Raw genomic sequence first — 27,977 nt, 5'->3', positions numbered from 1 at the left:
GAACTCATTGAAGGGCAGGGTTGAGGTCTGTTACCTTTTCTGTCAAAGGCTGGTTCTGCCTCGGTGCTAGTTGTGGCCGTGTGCTTCTTAGGAGGCCAGTTGACGGCCTGCCACCACACTGTCTGCTTGCCGTTCACACTGGACCTACACCAGGAGTTATGGTCTGTCGTGCGATTCCGTATGGCAGCAGGAGCTGTCTAGTGGCTATCCCATGCGCACTGACTGCTAATTTGTACCAAGTCCAGTGATTCGATCTGTTGTGGAGCCAACCATGAACAACATTCCAGTTGGTGTTTCAAACACGATAGCTCTCGCCCCTGCTCGATCACCAGATATTTCTCCAATTGAGCACGTATGTGACATCACTGGGCGACAACACCACGGTCATCCACAAACAGTATTAACCGACCCTGTATTGTCCGACCAACTGCAGTAGGTGTGGACCTCTGCCCTACAAACTGACATCCTCCACCTTTACGACACAATACTAGCACGTTTACATGCTTACATTTAACATTCTGGCGCTTACACCGGTTATTAATGTACCACCGCTTGATATTTGCAATGGCTTGTCTCGCGCATACATTAATCTGTGATCTCACAATGCTAATCACTTTAATACACTGAAGCGCAAAAGAAACTGGTATAGGAAAGTGTATTGAAATACAATGTAAATAGGCAGAATACGGCGCAGCGGTCGACACTGCCTATACGAGACAGCAAGTGTCTGGCGCAATTGTTATATCGGTTACTGCTGCTACAAAGGCAGCTTCTCAAGATTTAAGTGAATTTGAACCAAGTATTATAGTCGGCGAACGATTGATGGGATATGGCATCTCCGAGGTTGCGATGAAGTGGGCATTTTCCCGTACGACCATTTTACGAGTGTACCGTGAATATCAGGGATACAGTAAAACATCAAATATCCGACATCGCTGTGGCCGGAGAAAGATCCTGCAAGAACGGGACCAACAACGACTGAAGAGAATCGTTTAACGTGACAGAAGTGCAACCCTTCTGCAAATTGCTGCAGATTTCAGTGGTGGGCCATCAACAAGTGTCAGTATGCGAACCATTCAACGAAACGTCATCGATTGGGGCTTTCGGGTCTGAAGGTCCACTCGTGTACCCTTTGTGACTGCACGACACAAAGCTTTACGCCTCATCTGAGACCGTCAACACCTACATTGAACTGTTGATGACTGGAAACATGTTGCCTGGTCGGACGAGACTTGTTTCAAATTTTAACGAGCGCATTTACGTGTACGGGTGTGAAGACAACCTCATGAATCCATGTATCCTGTATGTCAGCAGAGGAACTGTTCTGGACGGTGGAGGCTCTCTAATGGCGTGGGGTGTGTGCAGTTGGAGTGATATGGGATCCCTGATAGCCGGCCGAAGTGGCCGAGCGGTTCTAGCCGCTACAGTCTGGAACCGCGCGACCGCTACGGTCGCAGGTTCGAATCCTGCCTCGGGCATGGATGTGTGTGATGTCCTTAGGTTAGTTAGGTTTAAGTAGTTCTAAGTTCTAGGGGACTGATGACCACAGCAGTTAAGTCCCATAGTGCTCAGAGCCATTTGAACCATTTTTGATCCCTGATACGTCTAGATACGACTCTGACAGGTGACACGTAAGTAAGCATCCTGTCTGATCACCTGCATCCATTCGTGTCCACTGCGCAATCCGACAGACGTGGGCAATTCCAGGAGGACAGTGCGAAACCCCACACGTCCAGAATTGCTAAAGAGCGGCTCTAGCAACACCCTTCTGAGTTTAAACACTTGCACTGGCCACCAAACTCCATAGACATGAACATTATTGAGCATATCTGGGATGCCTTGCAACGTGCTGTTCAGAAGAGATTTCCGCCTCCTCCTACTCTTAGGGATATGTGGACACCCTCGCAGGATACAAAGTGTCATTTCCCTCCAGCACTAGTTCAAACATGAGTCGGGTCAATGCCACGTCGTTTTGCAGCACGGGGCTCTACACGTTATTAGGCAGGTGTACCAGTTTCTTTGGCCCTTCAATATATATTACCTAGACAAATTCATCTCCGAAAAGTCATTGGACTCCATTACTTATTTTTTAGTGTGCGGTTATTTTCCGTCACGTAATACTCTTCCCACATTAGAAAATATAAAAAGCAGAAACGAACGCACATTGTTGAAAGTACACATTACCGATTAGGGAGAACTTCATGCGAGAAATATAATACTCATTTCCAACTTTTAGTTCACTTATAATCTATTCTAAGTTGATAGTATAGTCGAATAATGGGGAGTATTTCTGTTGGGAAGCCGTTCCACAACTACTCTCTGGGATAACGGCGCGGGTTAGCACAGCAGTTCCGGGATTCAGGCAGGTGCACCGCAACCGGATCGAACCCGCCCACCGGGTTAATGACAAGGGCTGCAGTGCCAGACTGCCTGGATGTGTTTTTAAGCGGTTTTCCACAGCCCATTGTGTGAATACCAGGCTGGTATCCACGTCCCCCTAAAGTTACACGATTCGCAAACAATTACATAGCGCTAGCACACTTCCACATGGATAACACTCCCTACAGACTGTTTAGGTACACGTATTCCATCCCTGGGGATTGTAAAGTGGTGAAGACAAGAAGAGTTCTGGCAACCCCTTAAATTGACCACGTCAGATTCGAAACTGACCGTGCCGATCTCTCGTAGATGAGAGACAAAATCGAAAAACAGAAGAAGAAAGTTTCGTTACGAGTGCAGTCGTGCGATAGAACAACTTTTCTGTCATTTTTGCCATAAGGAAACAACATATTTGTGCTTTTCGTTTTACTCGTGTACTGGTAAATGTCATATTGTGGTCAACAACGTTGCTGCACTTGTGAACAAGTTTAAGGGAACAAAGAACTACGGAAAGGAGCGGCATTCGCAGTCAGTGAACACACATTGTACAGATGGGCGGTTTGGTAACTAGTTAGGCCATCTAACATAATCCAAAGACGCATTGGCGCAACTCTTCCAAACCAAAAAAGAAAACATCATGAAATAAATATGATATACGTTTGATGTCAGTTTGCCGAGTCCTTGTTGTTCTCTTTTACCACTTCATTTTTCTGCCACGCTGCAGCTTTAAACACAGTTTAGACCTTGTTGCTTCAGCGTGCGGATGACTTCTGTGACTCCTGAAATATGAAAATTGCTACAAACGAGTTTGTAACCCATTCTAAACATTGTCCTCTGTTTGCTGTTATCTCTCCGTTGCTTGTGCTCATAGGATGCTAATTACAGAAAGAAAAAGAAAATCATCTTTAGACGTGACAAAGATGGCTAAAAATATCTGAAACGGACTGCTTACATCATCTTATGTTTAGCATTTCAAAGATCAGAACTATGGCTGCTTCCATCGAATTCACAGGTAATATCCAGCAAAAATTCACAACGAATTTCCGATCAACAGCATTATGATATCCTTCACACGGGATACCGTGACCCAACCAAAGTTAGGTGTTCCACAACGCCCAGCATTTTTTTAAAAAAAGAAGGTGAAGGACCAACAACGAGTCACAAGGGGTCACCTCCACGCTGACTGTCTGCAATAGTAGCCGAAAAATAGTTCACGTTGCTCTGAGCACTAGGGTACTTAACATCTGACGTCATCAGTCCCCTAGAACTTAGAACTACTTAAACCTAACTAACTTAAGGACATCACACACATGCATGCCCGAGGCAGGATTCGAACCTGCAACTAGCAGTCGCGCGGTTCCAGAGTGAAGCGCCTAGAACCGCTCGGCCACAGCACTAGCCGAAATGAGGATAACTTTATCACACATAGCGCAACTGCTCACGCAGGTGCACCTTATTGCTTCTGTGTTTTTCTTTCAAGTCATATTTCAAGTCTTTTGTTATTTGTCTGCTGTCTGACAGAAATACAATATCATGAAAGAACCTCGAAGTCGCCATTTCTTCTCCCTGAATTTTAATTCTTTTTTCAAATACCAGTCAACTTTCCTTTATTGCAAGCTCGCTGTACTGACTGAATAGCAAGGGGTGTGCAAGATACGTTCCAGCCCCTGTCGGACTTACTTCTCAACTACTTTCTCCCTCGAATGTCATTTCACTCTCACAACTACCATTGGGCTCTTTTCAACTTGTACCTATACAATCGTTTGATAACTCTCTTTTATCCGTGCTATATTGAGACTTCCAAAGAGTGTGTGCCAATCAATACTGTCTAAAGCTCTGGTAAAGCTACAAGTACTAGAAGTTTCGGTTCACGTTCCTTAATTTGTCATCGAAGATAATTCCTAGAGCTTGTGTTGCCTGCAATGTTCCTTCATTTCTCCGGAATTTCCCTTCTTAGATAGAGCAATAGTTTTGCAGCAGCAACGGATAAAGACGAAAGAAGAGCGTCGGTATGCACATCTCTAATGAGGCAAAGAATATAAAATAAGCGTCTTACGTTCGTCAGAGACAAAGTACAACAAAAGAACAGTGCCCTGCCGCATGACTGACGTGGCCCTCTTGCCTCACTCTGCTGGCCAGCCTTCGCCCTTCTCCTGGGAGTGCGCCAACTTCCTCCCGCCCTTGCCAGCTGCCTGGTATGCAAATACCTCGCCACGCCCCCCCCCCCCCCTCCACCCTCCTCGCAGCTCCCCTGTGTCTCTTCCGCCCCGTCGCCCCGTTGTAGCGACTGCCGACTTGCGACTTGCAGCCTACGCCTGTCCTAACACCGGCACGGTGCTGACAGCCGCCCAGCGAGGCGCTTCCCACCACTAGACCGGCCAAGGCTGGGGTCGCTTGTCGGCTGACTTCACACTCCAGAACATAAGACGACTGCGTAGCTCCACTGCTATGCAGTCATCTTGTGATGTCCTGGAGTGTTAAGTCTACAAGCGTTTAAATTGCGATACAACAACCGACAATAAGCTAACCAGGTAATTTTACACTCCTGGCATAGCGTTAGGCTTTTACCAAAGATACTCTAAGGAATTATATAAAACAGCTTCAAACATCGGATTACTTTACAAATGAATTAATGTGATAAATATTTAGCATTAAGCGCGTGAAACATTTATGGACAGAATGGTTTGGGTAATCTGCGCTTCGTTTCAAGAATAGTTGGTATATGGCTTCATGGCTTCTGTACTGACTGTCTTCATATGATACAATTTTGCGGGCATATTCAGTGATACACGTGGATACAGTCTGCAAAATGTGCCGCGAATAAACCTAATAGTAAAGAATTAACAGATTAAAACGTCAGTCTTGATACAGAAGATTTACTGCATGCACAGCGAAAATGTAGTAAGCGATAAGCGATAAATCTTTTCCCCTTTGACTATTTTGCAATTGGTGTCAGCGAGAAATGTTTCCGAAAAGGCTTTATATTATGCGTAAAGTTTGTTCGAAGTCGCTACGTGCTCTAAATCGCAAGTGTCTAAAACGCAAGTAATGGACGAATATTTTCTCTCCAATTTGCCTGCCTGAGACGACCGTGGTGGCCGAGCGGTTCTAGGCGCTTCAGTCCGGAACCGCGTGACTGCTACGGTTGCAGGTTCGAATCCTGCCTCGGGCATCGATGTGTGTGATGTCCTTAGGTTAGTTAGGTTTAAGTAGTTCTAAGTTCTAGGGGACTGATGACCTCAGATCTTAAGTCCCATAGTGCTCAGAGCCATTTGAACCATTTTGCCTGCCTGAGTTGTTTTGCAGGAGGATATATAGACAGATTGTAATTTTAATGTTTGACCTACGGGCTTAAAACTTTAAAGTAAGACTTTATTTCTTTACGAGTAAATTATAACGATGTTTTAAATTTTTGAATTCCGTTAGTAATATGAAGTACTTAAAATCAGTCTATGTTACCCTTGCAAGACGTTAGATAGCCAACTCGCAAATCGAACCATGCGACCCATTAAGCTGTTTACAATTAATTATACGTTGCTTGAGAAGAAAAGGTAAGCGTGCAGAACACATCGCCGGATGTTAGTTACCCCGTTTACTCTGGATTCCCAAAACCGGATTACGTAATCCGATTTCCCAATACCGCTTCTGGGAGGTCATGTAAACACTTCAAAATCGATCTCGGAAGTCCGCTTCTACTTGCCGGTTTTCCATTTCAGCAATCGATTATCGCTTCCATGTAAATGCAACCGGTTTAGAAAAGACCTTGTACTGTCCAGTTACGTCTTGTTTTCTGAATATGAGGTTAATCTGGACTTATCGTGCAGTGAAGGAGAAGCAGAAATATTAGACTGAGTTTGAGGCTATCTGCAATATTGAAGTGAAGAGAAGTAACGACTGTGTTGACTGAATAATAAACTGGACGAGCTGTTTTCCAGACGCGGTATTTAATTGGGCTACAAATCCGCTTCACTCGTTAACATATAAACACGACAGCAAAAAACTGTTAACGAAATTCGGTTTTCGTCTTTCGGAAGATGTGTTGCATGTAAACGTAGCGAATGTAACTTCGTATACGTGCACACCATTGGAGAGTCTGTAAACAATTACAGAGGTCATTCTGTGTGATGGGTAAAACCAGTAGAATACATTTGAGTTTCTCGTGTACGGTGCTGTTACCAGCTCTTGTAAGGTATATATATATATATATATGGCATGAACAACATCAGATGTTGACTGATCCCCGTGAAGGACACGAAGGTGGTTGGAACTCGTGTGAGGCAACGTTCTCAGAGCCTGACAGTGTTTGAAATTGGCCGCATTCTGGGACTCGATATCGCCGCCTGGTCGAATATCGAAATACATATATTTGTGTGGTATTCGGATGAGACAGTCGTCCGATGTTCGACTGCATTGGTAGACACAGACGTCGTCAAGATTCCTGGCAACCGCACCTGACCACCACAACGGGCGATCGGCGTAATTCGTACTAAGCACATTGTAATGCCTTCACATCCGGACCTGCAATCCGAAAACAAATAACGGACGCCTAGTAACAACATGGCCGTCCTGCACCTTTAGTTGCAGCAGCTAGCAGCATCCGAACTAGGAAATTACCGTTGAAATCTGGTCTCGCAGGATAGAGCAGATCAGGTTACGGTTGTGGAAAGGGGCCGTAATGAGCTAGTGTTAGTTGCACAAACACACAAACTTCCATTTTCCTAAGAACGACTTATTCACACATTGGTTTAGAAGGATCTAATTAAAAAAAATATGGCTGAAGGCCTAGTTAAGAAAACTTGCGATACCTCATGGGCTGAAGGCCCAAACCACACCCAAAACAAGAACGGCTCAAGGCCTGAACACGTTATTAAAAATTGCTTTAAAGAATACACGCGGTTGAAGGCCTTTAAAAGGGAAAATAAATACCTGGCTGAAGGCCACACGCAAGACATTGACCAACTCAGGACTTAGGGCCTGGATAACAAGAATTTGAGATAAAACATTTTTTAATAAAATTTAGTTTTCAACAAACCAATTTTCAAATTTTAATTTATGATGGCTGAAGGCTTTATCTTAAAGACATTTCAGATAAAGGCACAGCTGAATGCCACACACTGGACACTGAACAACTCAAGACTTACGGCCTGGATAGCAAGAATTTCAGATAATTTAAAAAAAATTTTAAAGAAATAAAGTTTCAAATTTTAATTTAAGATGGCTTAAGGCCTTATTTTAAAATTAAAACAAAGTAAATTAGTAGATGGCTGAAGGCCTCGCACAGTACGACTACTTCAGAATAAAATGAAAACCACAACAGAAAAACAACAGAACAGTGGTGCTCATAAGTGTTCCAAGGGTCGGCCTGAGGAGGTAGCTCTAACTTAAGGTGAGGTGAGACAGGCAGCCCAAGAGTAAGGTTAAGTAATCGGATGGCAACCCGACCCAGGGACAGCTGAAGAACTGACCAACAACCTAATCAATTCAGCCAAGAACGAGTATACCAGCCACACTACGACTCCAAAATTGGCGTTTAAAAACAGCCAAGGTACAATAACCACTCTCAAGACAAAAAAATATGAACAGAAAACTAAAAGGCTGTCGAATTACATGCAGTGCCTGACAGCATCAACGCAGCGTGGAAAAATACACTGCCGGAAAACTACACTATAGACAAGGGCAGGTAACTGGGGCATTATCGGCCAAAAGGCGGAAAATATCGCTGGTGCAGTTCACTGATAAGTAACAACCAATTTGGAGACAGGTGTTCGCCGTCATTAGTCGTACTTGTAGCTCCCGTGCACGGTAATTGAAGTCGTCACTTGTTCAGTTTGTGACGCACTGACGAACAAATGGGATTATAATCTGTATACTCGGTTAACTGACCACATTATCTGCCTAATTTGCAGGTAACGAACGGCCGCTATTTCGGGTACAGCCGGTGGCATAGTTGTGTAATACCTTATATATGTGAGGCTTTATCGCGTGTGTGGTTAGTGGCTATTATCAATTGTCTACGACTGTGTCATGCTGCCTAAGTAGTGCCCATGTAAGGCATAACTCATGAACAGAAGCCGTATTTTTACGTTACGTCGGTATCATTAGCGTTTTAGTATTTCACCTGTCACTATTACTGCCGTGAGGCCTTCTCTTACATCTGAACAGATATCCTCATGCAGGATTTACTGTTGAACCATGGAATACAAGTAACAGATCATAGTAAAAGACTCAGTTTACTAGTTAATAAAATTGTTGTTAGGTACTGTATAGTTTAATTTTTTTCACAGAGATATTTTATTGCATTGAACAGAGTGGAATCTTACATCTAGGCTGCGATTACAGCAAATGGAGAAACAAAAATTCTGAGCCAATACAGCCTTCCTCACGCTATATATTGCGGTGACCTCTTTGCTTTACGAGTATTACAGTTCTTCAGATTTAAGTGCTTTGAAAGGATAAGAGTTCATTTTCTTCGTTTACTGGTATCGTCAACAATACACTTCCTAACAATGGTTAGATCCATGTCAAATATAAATTATACTTTTACGTGAAGTTTGCCAATATTGTATTGCTTCCCCCTCTTAAACTAACATTCTGTAACCGTTTACGGTAGCTTTAATTATTGTTGAGAATACAGCCCGCCAGCGGATGCTACTGATTACGATTGACGATACTGATTTGTTCACTGATTTAGTGTGTGATTACGCTTACCCGACCCGAGTAAACGGATTTATCACTCACTGTTGGCCTGTCATCCGACGGGAAACCTCCAAACCCATATTTTGTTCACATTTGCAGACTATTCATAAATACTTTGTGCGACTCGACTGTATACCATTGTTCGACGCGAAGCCTCAACGAAGGCATTCTCTACTCGCGTTGATGCACCTGAACAACGGTATTGCTGGGGCATTGCTGAACGATTCAGCAAGACGGTGCCTCCCTCCGAAAAAGAAAGCCTCTGTTCCGAATGTTCCAGAGAACCAGCGATGCTCGACGGGTACATCTGACTACGTCGTAGCACTGTCAATACTAGAACCCCGCACACTCTTCGCAATATCTGGTCACATTCCCGTAACCTGGTATCAGCGGTCAAACGACTCTACGAAACGGATCTTAGATTGGAGTCTGCTCTCATTTCACCAGGAAGCATAATTTTTGTACATGTTTTATTCCTAACGAAACATTTTTTGTGAGGAAATACCAGATTTTTAGAAGATAGGTCTCAGATTTTAAATATAAATATTTTTACTAAAGAGCAATGACCTGCGTATATTGTAAACACAATTTTTGTTAAATAAAAGTAAGTTACTGGTGAGACTGTGGAGTGACGTTTTATTTGTAATGCGAGGTCTGGGGCAGAGGAAAATTAGACAAATATGTGGTGCGGTGGATTTTTTTCACTGTAACGTCATAAAAAGCGGAAAGAATATTTTTAAACTTTAAAACTATTTTACCGACAACAGAGTAGTATTTATATCAGAGAATGTGGAAAAAATGTTTTAATATATTATAATATGCAGGATTACTAGTCATTGTCAAGGTGAAATTATTGAGCCGGCCGCTGTGGCAGAGCGGTTCAAGGCAGTTCAGTCCGGAACCTCGCTGCTGCTACGGTCGCAGGTTTGAATCCTGCCTAGAACATGGATGTGTGTAATGTCCTTAGGTTAGTTAGGTTTAAGTAGTTCTAAATCTAGGGGACTGATGACCTCAGATGTTAACTCCCGTAGTGCTTAGAGTCATTTGAACCATTTGAAATTATTACCAATTACATCAGAAATTGCTAATAAAGTGTAAGAGTCTGTAAAGTGTTTTGTGCTGCTTTGTTCTTTTTAAACGTTTCTTTTATGTATTTTAGTTGTTAATTACCACTGAGCAGTGCAGTTATCGATCTGTAATATAAGTATCTTTCATTTTAATGACTTTTATGATGACAAATGGAATGTATATTCTCACTTGGTTTACGTAACTAATCTGCAAGATCTTTTTTAATGGAGAGTTTAATGGATTCAAGAAACATTACTATACAGAGTGAAAAAATATTCATAGGCTAGCCTATTTGGACCATGTGGCATAATTTGTGTTCTGCCAGACAATCCATCATATCGATCATAAATAAAATATCGAGACACTTATATACTTAGCGAAATGTACATACATATTGAGAGATGGCATGAGCCCCCTCTCATATTTCTACCTTGGTCTGAGTAATTCGATCTTCCTCTCTAATTGCATGCGGTGAAAAGTCGCTATTCCTTCACACGCGGACTTCTCACGCAGCGTCTCTCGTCACCTGGGTGGTCCGGTGACAGGCGGGCACATCCTGATCTTGAAAGGGTTAAGCTGACAGGTGTGAAGGAGTCGAGTGAATGCTTTCCAGACGCCGACATTGTCATAAGAGCGGCGCGACACGCCCACAGGGGCGTGACGGTGCGGCTGGGCTAGAGATTCCGTTACTTCACAGAAACTTAGTGAAAACCGTTTCTGGAGGGCTACCAGCGAGGTATGGGAAAGACTTGTGTTCCCAGGCAGTCTTCACGGGCAAATTCCCGCGTTTTCTGCAAAATCGTAAGTATGATCGGCTTGCTCTGGGCATAGCTCCGTGACGTAGCAAAATCGGCGCAGAAATTGGCGCCAAGAATCTCCATTGGCGGAAAGGTAGTGCTTTGGCAGTAGAGTGGAATTTTCCGTCGGTTTTCGAGTTGCTGATTGGAACGTTTAACCACGGCCACTGCCGTGGGGGCGGGAATGTTCTGCATTCGGCTTGTACGGGTGCTCTTGAGGGAGTCGGCTCTCGCCTTTCGGTCGGAGTAGGTTACAAGATTGAGCTCTCACTGCTCTGGACAACCTGCCCTCCGTTGGCTGTGTAATATACTTTCATTTAATTGCAACTGTTTGACGAATTTGCTGAAGTTTCTACTTCAACGTAACTTTCCGAGTACAGTTGGCAATTGAGCGTTGTGCGTACAAGCGGCCTATGTTGTCTGTCTTGAGCAGTTTTTGCTAAAGTTGACTGTATCGGAGTTACTGTGTGACTTCGCTTGTTAAAATCAATCGCTGTAATATCAGTGATTGTGTGGCGAGCCTTCTTCATCTCCCTCAGAGGGGCATTTGTATTGCTAGGAAGTCCTTAGTCTGGAACAACCAGACCAGGAGAATTTTTTTCGGGCTATACTCGCGACATTATCATCACCATGACAGGACGTCGAAGCAACCAGCCATCGACTGCGGTATGCCAGATCGTGTTCTTGCGGGTAAGAAGACAGCTTGGTAGTGTATGTCCGCAGCACCGGCAGATTAGGGATTTTCCTAGGTGATAATCAGAGCTCAGCAGAGCGCGCCTGATCCTTTTTTTCTAACTTTGTTCTGTCTTGGTGTTCATTGTCTGAGTTCTCATTACTGTAGCAGCAATTAATGTTGGGTTGGCTGTGTGTTTCTCTTAAGATTTGAGTTGCAAGGATTTGGCTCCACATACCACATCATCATAAATATCACAATCTAGTTTAGGGACAACTTTACCTTCACAGAATTTATTTGAGTATCCAATTTGAGCCAATTTGATGTATTGTAAATGTTTTATATGTTTTGTTTATTATTTTGAGTTTAGTCATAATAAGTCATATTGTTATTTTGGGCAGAACTTTCATTCTGTTAATCGGTAGAGCAACCCTCTCATTTCTCACTACGTTGGTGAAACTTTCCTTTATTTAACTTGTTTACCAAATTAAATTATTGCGGGTGCCAAACTGTTTTCTACTCCACTTGCAGGGTCGATTACAGTCAGTTCGCGTTTCTTTTTAATCCATGTGCAACAGCAAAAGTCGGAGTTAGAATAGGGGGGGGGGCTTAGAGCATCATTTATATATGAAGGTTCTAGAAGAATTTAGTGTTAAATACACTGCTAGCCCCGGCACCTCGCAATATGATAGGCTGCTAAGGTATGTCGTGTGAAAATGAAGCCACCGATTTCGATTACAGCTACGACACATTTTTAATCTGCCAGAAAGTTTAATTACATCGACTATCAAGTTCGACGATGTTGCTGCGTGCGTTAGGCATTCCCATCTGTCGTCATATGAGGGTATGTCCACCAGATGATCATTTTAGTGGTCCAAGTATTATGATGTGGGGGACCATAATGATGCATGGGCGTACTGACCTCCAAATGTTTGAACACGGTACACTCACTGGTCAATAGTATTCTGACACTATATCCCTAACTCATGGACGACCTTTCTCATCGGCACACTCGGTGCGGACTTCGTTTTTGTGGATGGCAATGCACGACGACATCGAACAGCGTGTGTGGAGGAGTTCCTATTCGGCGAATAGATTGGCCTGCCCATACCCCCCCCCCCCCTCCCCCCTCCGACTTTATCTCACCTAGCGCGTCTGTGATGTTTTGGGGATACATGGTGCACACATTCACATGTCCCAGTTGTCAACCGAGCAATGGAACGTCCAACCACAAGAACTTCATACCAGTCTTCTGTCCAGCATGGGAGCACGGTACAGAGCACACAAAGCCAACCGTGGCGATCACTCACCGTATTAAGAACCACACTATACCTTTTGTAATGTCCAGGAGACCATCTTGATTCGCGATGACTTTGGTGTAATCATTGTCTTTGAGCACAAGTTGTCATTTCTCTTAGTCTCACGGCATATTTCTCTCACCTACCTTCTGTACTATATTGCGGCAGCTCTTTCTGAATATGGGCCAAGTTTCTTCGAGTTTTGTCCCTTAGCAGTGGCACATCATACGAAAGTTACCAGCTTTTGCACAGCAGTGTAATTAGACATATAGCGATAACCATGCAACTTAATTGATTGTCTCAACGTTATCTGTGAAATAATGCTAGAATTTTGTATTACATGTGCAGTTTTACCATTTACGTATGCATGTTTGGAAACCAAATTGTATGGATAGCCCCTGTGCGTATATGGCTGTTGGACTCAAGGCTGTTAACATTCAAGCAATGTAGAATTTGAAGTCTGCGCTCCCGGCTTCTAACGTGTAAATCTTGTCTTAATCAAATGTTTCCTGTTAAATTGTACGAAAATATTTTTCTCACTACGATTTAAAAAACTACGTCTGAGCTTGAATAATTGTGATAATACAGTGTTGCTGAGTTTACCGCACAGGATTAGCCGAGCGGTCTAAGGCGCTGCAGTCATGGACTGTGCGGCTGGTACCGGCGGAGGTACCCCGGTCATGGGTGTGTGTGTGTGTTTGTCCTTAGGATAATTTAGGTTACGTAGTGTGTAAGCTTAGGGACTGATAAACGTAGCAGTTAAGTCACATAAGATCTCACACACTTTTTTTGTTTTTGCTATGTTTAATACAGTTATGGCTCATATACTGAGTCATTACATGTTACTCAACAAACACTCTTATTTCTTATGGAAGTATTCAGCATTTGTTTTCGATTACTAGGTGAGACTATAGTGGTTTGTGGAACAACAATAACGCATTAAATGACGAAAACTGGTGACTTCACAAAAGAATAGCAGCACTACACTGTTGAATATTTCTGTGCGTTGAACTTACACGCAACATATGGTTATATCCTCATTATGTGTCACATTGTTTTGAAGGTACGAATGAAATGCTTTACAGGTGTTTAAGTGAAAATTTTATATGATGTTTCAATTTTATTTCAATTACACTACAATAATTTCAATTCAAATTCTGTGACAAAAAATTCTATTCATAAATAAGTGCTGGATTACGCATGCAGAAAGATATCGTAAACGAGCGTGGTTTTCACCAATAATTTAAACTCTGCAGATTTGTACAAATGCGCCTAGAAAATAATTTGATATTTATTTGCTGCAGCCCAACCCGTAGTTTAGTGACAGCTCTCGCTGTAGAATCTAAAGACAGCAGACTCCACACTTGCAAGGTACATGCAGTTACACGTCTAAAAGGTACAGACAGACACACACGCACATACACACATCATACACACATATAAACACACAGACGGAGAGAGAGAAAGAGACAGAGAGAGAGAGACAGAGCGAAAGAGGCTCACGCCTAAGTCAGTTGACAAGAGTGTTCAGCAAATAAATTAACAACAGCAATCGAATTCACCAAACTATACTAAATGGAATCGGTAATGATGAATCAATGAAGATATAATGGTATGAAATGATACAAGTGAGAATCTGCCAGAAATGTCTCGACATATTCAAACTGCATTTAGTTCTGCCGAATCCGTTGAAGGTTTTCGTAAATTTTCCCTCGGTCATCAGGAACCATATTGTACTATAAATGAACTCCACTTGAACATCTATCACCTTACTGTGGTTTGGCTGAGAAGAGCCGAGAGCTCAACAACGAATCACTCTTCTCACTTTGATAGTGTGTAAAAGATCTATCAAAAAGAGAAGTGCTTCTCACATCAGTCAATGCCTTTAAACTTTGATGCACACAAGCAGCCGTTTGCACACACTGAAGGTAGCCAATAATGCCTGAGACTATGCTTTCGCAGCTACTACTTAAAATATTTCCATTTCTCCTGAACGTATAGGAATTGCGGGGTCCTGCCCACTCGTCTCTTATAAGGTGCCTGAAAGATGCTGCCTTCTCGGATAGTCATACAACAATTCAAGCAAATCACATTAATAGCCTTTATTACAATAAAGAGAGATTGAAAATACTTAACTTTGGATTTACAACGAGTTGTTGCAAGCAGTGAGCGACATGCAAACAGTCAGTGTCCTTCACTATATACACTACTGGCCATTACAATTGCTACACCAAGAAGAAATGCAGATGATAAACGGGTAATCATTGGACAAATATGTTATACTATAACTGACATGTGATTACACTTTCACGCAATTTGGGTGCAGGGATCCTGAGAAATCAGTACCCAGAACAACCACCTCTGGCCGTAATAACGGTCTTGATACTTCTGGGCATTGAGTCAAACACAGCTTGGATGGAGTGTACAGGTACAGCTGCCCATGCAGCTTCAACACAATACCATAGCTCATCAAGAGTAGTGACTGGCGTAGTGTGAAGAGCCAGTTGCTAGGCCACCATCGACCAGACGTTTTCAGTTAGTGAGAGTTCTGTAGAATGTGCTGCCCAGGGCAACAGTCGAACATTTTTTGTATCCAGAAAGGCTCGTGCAGGACCTGCAACATGCGGTCGTGCATTATCCTGCTAAAATGTAGGGTTTCGCAGAGACAGAAGAAGAATAGAGACACGGATCGTAACACATCTGAAATGAAACGTCCACTGTTCAAAGTGCCGTCAATGCGAATAAGAGGTGACCGAGACGTGTAACCAATGGCACCCCATTCCATCACGCTGGGTGATACGCCAGTATAGCGATGACGAATGCACGCTTCCAATGTGCGTTCACCGCGATGTCGCCAAACACGGATGCGACCATCATGATGCTGTAAACAGAACCTGGATTCATCCGAAAAAATGACGTTTCGCCATTCGTGCACCCAGGTTCGTCGTAGAGTACACCATCGCAGGCGCTACTGTCTGTGATGCAGCGTCAAGGATAACCGCAGCCACGGTCTGCGAGCTGATTGTCCATACTGCTACGAACTGTTCGTGCAGATGGTTGTTGTATTGTTAACGTCCCCATCTGCTGACTCAGGGATCGAGATGTGGCTGCACGATCCGTTACAGCCATGCGAATAAGATGCCTGCCATCTCGACTGCTAGTGATACGAGGCCGTTGGGATCCAGCATGGCGTTCCATATTACTCTTCTGAACCCACCGATTCAATATTCTGCTAATAGTCATTGGATGTCGACCGACGCGAGCAGCAATGTCGCGATACGATAAACCGCAATCGCGATAGGCTACAATCCGACCTTTATCAAAGTCGGAAACGTGATGATACGCATATCTCCTACTTATACGAGGCATCACAACAACGTTTCAGCAGGGAACGCCGGTCAACTGCTGATTGTGTATGAGAAATCGGTTGGAAACTTCCTCATATCAGCACGTTGTAGGTGTCACCATCGCCGCCAACCTTGTGTGAATGCTCCGAAAAGCTAATCATTTGCATCTCAATGCATGTTCTTCCTGTCGGTTAAATTTAGCGTCTGTAGCACTTCATTTTCGTGATGTATCAATTTTAATGGCCAGTGGTGTACAATTTCCATTCAAGCATTCACACTCGCTCATAAGTCACTGCTATCGTTAACATCTGCGCACATCTAGGCCTCTATCGTCTCCTCGACGCTGGCCGGAGCGGCGCTTATGATCTCCTCGTGTAGAGGCCGCCCCTGCCGTGGTGCCATCCTAGTCAGCGTGCTATTGGCTGACATCGTCTCACAGCCTTCTCTGCTCTTGCGTCCTTCGTCTTCGTGCCGGAGCTTCCGTTTCTTAGGAACAGGAATGGTTCTTCGAAACGAATTGAGAAACTAGCCTTGATAGAGTGTTCACGGAAAGAAGAATATACGTTGAGAAATGTCGCTCTTCTCTGAGAGATACAAAACTTTACTTTTAATAAGTTTTTATTTCCAATTTTTAAAATACGTTACAGAAATTCACATTACAACGTAACATGCCTTTGTAGTGAACAGAAACAGCCAGTTAATGACTTGAGAGGACGTCTCGACACAGCGGCTTGTGTTGCCAGGAAAAGGCTTGCGTCGATGAGGATACAATTGGGACGAAAATGCTTTGGCCCGGAAGGTGCCGGGTCCCCGTGGAGACGGACGTAACGCCTGTCTATGGAACATTCTCCCATGCCACCAAAAACTCGCTATTAATCGCCTCAATACAAAATGGGCAAAACACAGGCCGCCACTTGAATTGCGGAAGTTTTCTGTACTATAAAACGGTTGTTAGTTTCATTACAAACAGGCAAAGAGTGGCTATGTTGCAGCATATCGCTTAGGGAGGTTTTTTACTCTTATCCAACACACAGTTAATATGAAATAATAGTAGAGGTCTGAGTAATATGGAGACAGGTGCCGGCTCCTGGCTGGCTAACGCAGTCTATAGCTATCTGGTAAGAGCACTGCCTACGAAAGGCAAGATAGCGTGTTCGAGTCCCGGCCCGATACAGAATCTTGATCTGCCGGGAAATTCCAAATCACCCAGCACCCTGCAGAAAAATGAATATTCTTCTGGAATTGGCTGTGGTTAAGCCACTTCTGCCACGCGGGATTAGCCGAGCGGTCAAGGTGCTGCAGTCATGAACTGTGTGGCTGGTGCCGGCGGAGGTTCGAGTCCTCCCGCGGGCATGGGTGTGTGATTTTGTCCTTAGGATAATTTCGGTTAAGTAGTGTGTAAGCTTAGGGACTGGTGACCTTAGCAGTTAGGTTCCACAAGATTTCACACACATTTTAACATTTTTTAAGCCACTTCTCCGCAAGGAATCTAGGACAACTGAAGTCTGGAAGGTTGGAGGGAGGTAGAGGCGAGTGTAAAGCTGCGAGTGTGGTCGTGAGTCTTACTTCATCTCATACGAAAGGCAGTGTTCCGGGTTCGATTCGTGGTGCGGCATACAGTTTTAATCTGTCATGAACTTTCAAAATAGCACATCCTCTGCTGCAGAGTGAAAAAATAATTCTATAAGTGTGACAGTATGCTCGTGGCGCCCAAGTAGCCTTGAGACCAGCGCTACTGAGAGAGTATTCTCTGGACTTGTTGGACCGTTCCAGTCGAGTGAGCAATGTCGTGGGTTTGAAAGTCTTGGGAGGTGCAGACACTTTATAGTAATTCGACCACAAGGGAGCTCGTCGTCGCGTGATTCGTTTAGCATACGTCGCAGATAAGAGAAATTGAATAACGCCGACCCACGTGTGCGTCTCACTTGTAATTCCGCCCCCGGGCCGGGCGGGGAGGGAGGAGGAGCGCCGCCTCCACAGAGCGGGCTCATATTTCATTAGGGCGGCGCGCCGCCCCGCGGCTGCAAACACTTTTGGTGACCCGGGGCGGCTGCGGCACGTGAGGCGAATGTCGGACGCCGACGCCTTCCAACAGCGTCCGCGGCCTACACAACAGGGGCCGCGCTTCTGATACACCCACTGGCGCAAGTAGAGCCTCACAAATTTTTTTCACTTAACTATGCAGCGCTATTCATAAGTACCGTAGGAGTTTTAGAAGAGAACTACAAGACATACAGGCAACAGACACAAGTCAAGGGATAGTGTGTCATCCAAAGGTGCGAGGTGCCTGGGGGGAGAAGAGTTTGTACCTTTAATTCAGACGAATTTTGTATGCGAACGAGAGATGCACTCGAACCCCTCCTTATCTACCAGCTGGTTAATTATGCCCACAACGGTAACGGAAGAAAATGATGGTGGACTCTGCTAGTTGGTAAAATAAGGAGTACACATTCACAATAATTTAATAAAAATCGTAATCGACTCAAAAAAAGAACACTTCATCATAACAAACAACAGTAAAGGGGAATCTGCATATATCTACCAAATGATATGCGGATTAAATGTTACAGCGAAATTTATTATATTGGGTGATCAAAAAGTCAGTATAAATTTGAGAACTGAATAAATCACGGAATAATGTAGATAGAGAGGTACAAATTGACACACATGCTTGGAATGACATGAGGTTTTATTAGAACCAAAAAATACAAACGTTCAGAAAATATCCGACAGATGGGGCTTCATCTTATCAGAATAGAAATAATTAGCATAACAAAGTAAGACAAAGCAGAGATGATGTTCTTTACAGGAAATGCTCAATATGTCCACCATTATTCCTCAACAATAGCTGTAGTCGAGGAATAATGTTGTGAACAGCACTGTAAAGCATGTCCGGAGTTATGGTGAGGCAATGGCGTCGGATGTTGTTTTCCAGCATCCCTAGAGATCTACATCTACATCTACATCTACACCCAACGGTGTGTGGCGGAGGGCACTTCACGTGCCACTGTCATTACCTCCCTTTCCTGTTCCAGTCGCGTATGGTTCGCGGGAAGAACGACTGTCTGAAAGCCTCCGTGCGCGCTCTAATCTCTCTAATTTTACATTCGTGATCTCCTCGGGAGGTATAAGTAGGGGGAAGCAATATATTCGATACCTCATCCAGAAACGCACCCTCTCGAAACCTGGCGAGCAAGCTACACCGCGATGCAGAGCGCCTCTCTTGCAGAGTCTGCCACTTGAGTTTATTAAACATCTCCGTAACGCTATCACGGTTACCAAATAACCCTGTGACGAAACGCGCCGCTCTTCTTTGGATCTTCTCTATCTCCTCCGTCAGACCGATCTGGTATGGATCCCAGACTGATGAGCAATACTCAAGTACAGGTCGAACGAGTGCTTTGTAAGCCACCTCCTTTGTTGATGGACTACATTTTCTAAGCACTCTCCCAATGAATCTCAACCTGGTACCCGCCTTACCAACAATTAATTTTATATGATCATTCCACTTCAAATCGTTCCGCACGCATACTCCCAGATATTTTACAGAAGTAACTGCTACCAGTGTTTGTTCCGCTATCATATAATCATACAATAAAGGATCCTTCTTTCTATGTATGTCGGTCGATCACGATACACTTGCGACTTCAGGTAACACCAATGCCAATAATCGCACGGACTGAGGTCTGGGGACCTGGGAGGCCAAGTATGACGAAAGTGGCGGCTAAGCACACGAGCATCACCAAACGGCTCGCAGAAGATATCTTTCACGCGTCTAGCTATACTTTCTTTTTTGTTCTAATAAAACCCCATGTTATTCCAAGCACGTGTGTCAATTTTTTCCTCTCTATCTACATATTCCGTGGTTTACTAAGTTTTTAAATTTATACTGACTTTTTGATCACCTGGTACATCAGAACATAAATGCACATGATTAGCGACACAAACAGTAGGTTAAAGGATGGGGTATACTGAAATATTATGTTGACTCGAGAACAAGGGGCTCCTACTCTCTGTGATGCAATAGATTGACGATAATGACTGGAGGTCCTAATGAATCAATCCGGACTATATAGCAGTATCGCAATTAGTAGTGAGAGCTCAAATGGAATCACATGGAGAAACAAGTAAGGTAAACTCGTAGCAAAGCGAGCGCGCGTGCTGCTGAGAGATTCAGTATAAAATTGATAAGTTCGTACAATGCCGGAGCCGCCAAATACTGTACTAGTACTGAAATCTGCAGCACGTCGTCGGTAGGCAGCGTCCTGATGATGTAGGCGCCGACTTCTGCCGTGCAGCAACCCTCTGTCAACCCCTGGCCGCGAAGGCTGTCCGAGAATTATAAGTTCTACCGAAAACGAGCGACCAAGTCCCAAGACCGTCCGACTCCGAGGAAGATCAGATCCCGAAATCCCCTTCTGTGATGCGATGCAAGCAGCGAATCCAGCATTGCTAAACTCCCTACTCTCCTCGAAAACCGTAAATCAGCCTTCAGTTCTGATTCCAAAATTCCCCCATACTGTCTCGGAATATCATTCGCGCCAATAGCGACCGTTCCCTCCAATTTCGAGCAGGGCTTTATGATCTCAACCAGCCTCAGTTTAAGTTGACCAATCATGCCTCTGCTATTCAGCTGAGGGCAATGAACTTGTTGTTTGACCGGCTACGAAAACAACCTGCCTAGACCACCGGCCATATGGCGCCAGAGAGTCGCACCCAGCAGGGCACGGTCCACAACTATTCTCAGAATCAAGAGGACAATGCTGTCAGTGGGCGCCAGGAATGTTCGTTCCGGACGCGCCGGGCCTGCCGTTGTGACCGAGCGGTTCTAGGCGCTACAGTCTGGAACCGCACGACCGCTATGGTCGCAGGTTCGAATCCTGCCTCGGGCATGGCTGTGTGTGATGTTCTTAGGTTAGTTAGGTTTAAGTAGTTCTACGTTCTAGGGGACTGATGCTCCCAGAAGTTAAGTCCCATAGTGCTAAGAGCCATTTGAACCATTTTTGACGCGCCGGTACGGTAAACATAAAAACTGCAGCGACACTCAGACGCCTCGCAGGTCGTTTCGCCCTGCATAAAACAGGCGAAAGTCGACTGACGTCAGTCGTTCCACCAGACGCTTAAGCCTATTGTACGAACCCCTCAGAATGCAGGGAAGTGCAGCCCCCAATCGGAAGTGCCTGTGCCGCGTTCTCCGATACTTGCCTCGCACAAGCCACCCAAGGAAGTAACCCAACATGTATAGGAATCAATTGAAAAGAATTTTTGAACTCTCAGTACAAATACTCTCATTACAATGACCTTATTCGGTGTGTTACTACCGTGTAATGACATAGAACATTAATGAAATTGATGAAAATGAGAGGAGACATGCAAAAGAGGGCACGGAAACTCTCTAAGGTTTCAACTCGCACTGCAGGTGTTCAGTGTGAGCTTTGTTTGTGGCAAATGTCAAAACGTGCTTGCTACTCATTGACGTAGCTGACACGAATTGCCTGGGGAAGTGCAGATCACTTCGGAAATTTGTTCACTCGGCTGCCTATCTGCAGAAGCGAAATAGTTCTATCAGACGACACAGAACTGATCATTTAAACTGAAGTGTCGAAAGTCATGGGATGCCTCCTAATATCGCATCGGACCTCCATTTTCCCGCCGTAGTGCAGCAATTACACGTGATACGGACTCAAAAAATCGTTGGTAGTCGCCTACCGAAATACTGTGCCATGCTGTTTCTACAGCCGCCTACAATTGTGAAGCTGTTGCTGGTGCAGGATTTTGTGGACGAACTATCCCTCGACAATATGCCATATATGTCCGGTGGAATTCGCGTCACGCCAATTGAGTGCTCGAACTGTCTAGAATGTTCTTCAAATCAATCGCGAACACCTATGTCCCGGTGACATGGTGCATTGTCATCCATAAAAATTCCATCGCTGTTCAGGAACATGAAGTCCATGAATGGCTACAAATAGCCTCCAAGTAGCCGAACATAACCATTTTCAGTCAGATATCGGTTCAGATGGATCAGAGGACCCAGTCCATTCTATACAAACGCCGCCCACACCACTATGGAGGCACCATCACCTTGGAGAATGTCTTCTTGGCAACTTGCGTCCCTGGTTAGCTGGGGTCCGCGCCTCACTCAAACTCTACCATCAGCTCGTACCGGGGACTGTGTGTGTGTGTTGTCCTCATCATTTCATCATCATCACCATTCGTGACAGTGAGATTGGATTGTGAAACAAAAAATGGACTGCGTGAAAATTGGGACTTTGTACGGGCGCTGATGACGTCGTAGTTGAGGGCCAAACAAACCAAACAACATGATCATCATCAGCTCGTACCAACTCAGATCGGGACTAATCGGACCAGGCCACGTTTTTCCAGTCGTGTATGGTCCAACCGATTTGCTCAAAAACCCAGGTCAGGCGCTGCAGGCGGTGTCGTGCTGTTAGCAGACACCCGTGTCGGTCGTCGGATGCCACCGCCCATTAACGCCTAATTTCGCCATACTCTCCCACACTGATTTCTGTGGTTGTTTCACGCAGTGTTGTTTGTCTGTTAGTACTGACAACTCGAAGCATAGGCCGCTCCTCTTGGCAGTCAAGTGAAGGGCTTCGGCCACTGCGTTTTTCGTGGTGAGGGGTAATGCCCGAAATTTGGCATTCTTGGCACACTCCTGACACTGTGAATCTTGGAATATTGACTTCTGTAAATGGAATGTCCCATGCGTCTAGCTCCAACTACCATTCCGCGTTCCATGTCTGTCAGTTCCCGTCGTGCGGTCATACTCATGACGGAAACCATTTCACGTGAATTACGTGAGTACAAATGACGGCTCCGCCAATGCACTACCGTCTCATATGTTGTGTACACGATACTACCGCCGTCTGTATATGTGCATATCGCTGTCCCGTGACTTCTGTCACCTCAGTATATCCTCATGTTCTCGCACGCCCTTACCCTAATGAAACTACGCTATGGTGCACACAGCGAATCGAAACTTGGAGAAAAGGTCTATCCCCTGACATGTGTAATTTTATTGTATTTCTTGCAGTTTTCGCGCGCTAATCTTCTGAAACCTTGCAGGTTCATATAGATAAATCTGGATACACGGGTTAATACGAAACAAATGCCCCCTTTTGTTTCATGGAAACTACAACACATACAGAAAGCACAGTATTAGAGTTAAACAGAGGGAAATTCTGTCATTTTTCCCATTTCTCATTACCACTTCCCAAGATAACCCACATGCCACGCCATTAAAAGATATAAACCTGCTGAGGATAGCAACAGCGTTTGAATTGGGGAACTACTGTCTCAGCGTCCATCTGAACCCAATAACAGGGCAGATCTGGAACGGAACGTACAAACAAACTAGTTACATTCTAGTCATAGTAAAGTATTTGAAATGAAAGCTATGATATGAAACGAACATGTTAGGATTACAGTGAAGACATGTTGGGATTACAGCGAGGAAGGCGAATGGTCCACTTCGGTTTGTTGGGAGATTATTAGGAAAATGAGGCTCATTCGTGTAGGAGACCGCATATGCAGCACTAGTACGATATGTTCTTGAGTACTGTTGGAGTGTTTTGGTTCCCCACGAAGTCGGATTAAAGGAAGATTGTTGTGGACTGGCAAGACAGCCAATCCACAGTGACGGGTAGCCGAAAGGCACGCGTTTAAGCTCACGCAGGCTGGCGTGAGGTCTGGAACAGGACAAGGTAATTAATATAGCCAATAACGTACGTAGCTGCTGGAATACTTAACTTTAATCCACAATTGGTGAACATCGGTCTGACGGTACATGCATCACAAGATAAATAGCAATTGATAATGGCGCCTTGCTATGTCGTAGCAAATGACGTAGCTGAAGGCTATGCTAACTATCGTCTCGGCAAATGAGAGCGTAATTTGTCAGTGAACCATCGCTAGCAAAGTCGGCTGTACAACTGGGGCGAGTGCTAGGACGTCTCTCTCTAGACCTGCCGTGTGGCGGCGCTCGGTCTGCAATCACTGACAGTGGCGACACGTGGGTCCGACGTATACTAACGGACCGCGGCCGATTTAAAGGCTACCACCTAGCAAGTGTGGTGTCTGACGGTGACACCACAAAGATATCCAAGAAATGCAGAGTCAGACTGCTAGATTTGTACCGATAGATTAGAACAACATGCAAGTGTTACGGAAATGTTTCGGGAAGTCAAGTGGGAGTCCCCGGACGGAAAGCGACGTTCTTTACCAGCAACGCTATCGAGAAAGTTTAGAAGAAGCGGCATTTGAAGCTCACCGTTGAGCGATCGTACTGCAGCCAACGTAAATTTCACCTAAAGATCATGAACATAAAAGAAAATATGGCTCGTAGGGAGACAAACAGACAGTCGTTTTCCTTCGCTCTGTTTGCGAGTGGAACAGGAAGCGTATTGTATCTAAAAAAAAAAAAAAAAATGGTTCTAATGGCTCTGAGCATTATGGGAATTAAAATCTGAGGTCATCAGTCCTCTAGAACGTAGAACTACTTAAACCTAACTAACCTAAGGACATCACACACATCCATGCCCGAGGCAGGATTCGAACCTGCGACCTTTGCGGTCGCCCGGTTCCAGACTGAAGCGCCTAGAACCGCTCAGTCACTGCTGCCGGCATACTGTATCTTCCAGTGTGTGTATGTAGATAATGATGTACGTTTTTAATAGCTGTAGCTGTAGTACTAATAGTAGGAGTAGTACGCGCAGTTTTAATAACACTAATAGTAACATAACGCTAATGGTAGCGGTTGTAAAAGGTAATATTTGTTAAAACAGATGAAATGGGGCTTTTTTGCCACAGTAACGGGACAACCGACTGGGAGTGAAAAAGTGCGAAGGATAACTGCATATAGGGAAGCGTATGGGCAGACATATAAATGTCAGAGCATTGGTAGGAGAAGAAAAACAGAGACAAGGAAAATATTAATTTAGATATTGTAAAGTGAACTGAGTATTTACAATAAGGAAAGAAAAACATAAAATCTGATTGTCACAATAGGAAACATAAATGTAGTTTGATACTTTAAGTTGTGCTGTTGAATTTAGAGAGAGGACATGCATGAATAAATAAATAAATGAAACAACTTTCATAGACCCAAAGGGATGTAAGCATGGGCGTACTAAATCAGGATTGCACAGTGGATATCTTGAGATAGTCTAGCGAGATTTGGCAATAAATTACGTGGTCGCAAAAATATAATGGGGCCTGATGTACCGTGGTGAAAGTCTGACCCGATTGTAAAAATTCGGGTTTTTGGCCTACTTAGTATCTTCTTGACACAACTGCGAACTGACAACTGCTTTAGGCTCTGAGACAACTAAAAACAAACAACACCCTGCCTATCCAGCAGAATGTGCACCACACTTTTTGTACAGGTGGCTTCGTCTTACATTTATTCTTTTCTGAAGCATCTGCATGTTGCTATTCCATGGACTGGCTTTTGTATTCCGACTCTTACTGGTGAAACCGTTTCTCATCCCGAGTGATGACGGCATTCAGCAAACTGTCATCGCTAGCCTTTTATTGCTGCAATAGGCAAGACGTTCTGAGAAATTTCTTTTCGATGATGTCTTCGATTTTGTGTAAGCAGTGGGGGCACCTACCTGGCTCAAGCTTTACGAAAAACAAGATTTTGAAACTCCTTCTCTAACGGTTTATAATCGACGTCCAGCCGTACATTATGTGGGAGGACAGTTGAGCTGTTTGGACCGGGGGGTGGCTTGTGTACGTCCTTGTGCAGCGAGAGGGCGGAAAGGGTAAGTTGGACGTTAACGCTACTGCGGCTGATCTAGGGACCGGGCAGTTGACAGTCATCGGCGGACCTCAGAACAGGCAACATCTTCCAGAAGCGAGCCCCACGTCGTCGGCCGTCAGCAAAGGGCACCGCGTGCTCCAGCTGCTGCCGGCACTCTCAGCACGGACTGAGTTCGCAGGTGGGCGGTTAACCCCTCTCTATCATTTAGTTCGACGAAATCCGTGCGCAAGAGGCGGTGCGTGCGAAACGGGCCTGCGTGATTATCGAAACGATCGTAATACAAGCCGACGTGAGGATAATTGTTGTGTAGTTACACGTTTATTACTTATGAGAAAAAGAACTTCTCAGCCGAGATCGCTTTGGAGAACTTCACTGCAGACAACCGATTTCGGTAAAACTAAGTTACCGTCTTCAGATCTTCATAAAGATTCTTACAAGCATCTTGTGCCAGCTATGTACAGCATCGTCACGTTGAGTTTCTAGGTACATAAAACATAAAATGAGCGATGCTTTCGCATGTCAAAATTGAAATTACTATATACATCAAAATTCGGCAAAACATCGTTCTCCTATCATAACACTTCATGACTACGAGGGCGCCACAACACAGATCGTCTTGTGGTGCCCTGGAAGGCATGACGTATTATGTTATGGGAACGAGGTTTTGGCGAATTATGATGCACGTCGCAATTTTAATTTTGAGATACCAACGCATCGCTCATTTAATGTTTCATGTACCTTTAAATTCAATGGAAAGATTCCTTGTGTAGCTGTCACAAGAGGATTTTAATTACCTATATCAAGATCTGAAGATGGTAACTTAGTTTCACCAAAACTCGTTAACTACAATAAAGATTTTTAGAGCGATCTCGGCTTGGAAGTTCTTCTTCTCCATAGTAATCACTGCAGATCGCCCTTTCGAGGTCAACATCAGTATGCACGTGTCTTCGTTTCACATGATGCTGCTCTTGTGAGGGTTAAAACTAATTCTTGGGCATATTATACAGGGTGCTTACAATTACAGTTGAACTTTCAAACCACTGTAGAAATAACACCACTGGTCAGAATGACGTCAAATTGCAACGGAATTTTATCGGAGAAGGTGGAAATCGTTTCGCAGAAGAAACATAAGTAGTTACATAATGTAGCAATAGACGGCGCAGTATGCATCATAATTTAATAGTGGTCGACTACATATGACAAAAAGAATCATACAGCAATGCCTAAAGTGGACGTTTCACGTTAAACAATCTGTACTACTCAGTATGCATGGGTGTACAAGTGTGATACTGTTAGTTACGTAAGCCCGTCCACCACGGCAGAAGAAACATAAATAGTTACATAATGTAGCAATAGACGGCGCAGTATGCATCATAATTTAATAGTGGTCGACTACATATGACAAAAAGAATCATACAGCAATGCCTAAAGTGGACGTTTCACGTTAAACAATCTGTACTACTCAGTATGCATGGGTGTACAAGTGTGATACTGTTAGTTACGTAAGCCCGTCCACCACGGCAGAAGAAACATAAATAGTTACATAATGTAGCAATAGACGGCGCAGTATGCATCATAATTTAATAGTGGTCGACTACATATGACAAAAAGAATCATACAGCAATGCCTAAAGTGGACGTTTCACGTTAAACAATCTGTACTACTCAGTATGCATGGGTGTACAAGTGTGATACTGTTAGTTACGTAAGCCCGTCCACCACGGCAAGGTCATACAACATTGGATGGTAAAAATCGGTTTTTAATCATCCTGAAGCCAAAAACCGCATAAGAAGCATCAATCACATCGGCATTTAATTGTCCCGAGGCCAAAAACCGCATAAAAAGCATCAATGAAAATCAAATCGGATTATTAATTTCCATGTGACAGGCCCAAAGTTTGATCAGTATGTTGTCCATCGTTTCCTGCAACAA

Source organism: Schistocerca piceifrons, chromosome 4 (assembly GCF_021461385.2).
Source record: "Schistocerca piceifrons isolate TAMUIC-IGC-003096 chromosome 4, iqSchPice1.1, whole genome shotgun sequence".
Taxonomy (NCBI): domain Eukaryota; kingdom Metazoa; phylum Arthropoda; class Insecta; order Orthoptera; family Acrididae; genus Schistocerca; species Schistocerca piceifrons.
The sequence above is the reverse complement of the archived record's forward strand: the minus strand, read 5'-3'. Positions refer to the sequence as shown.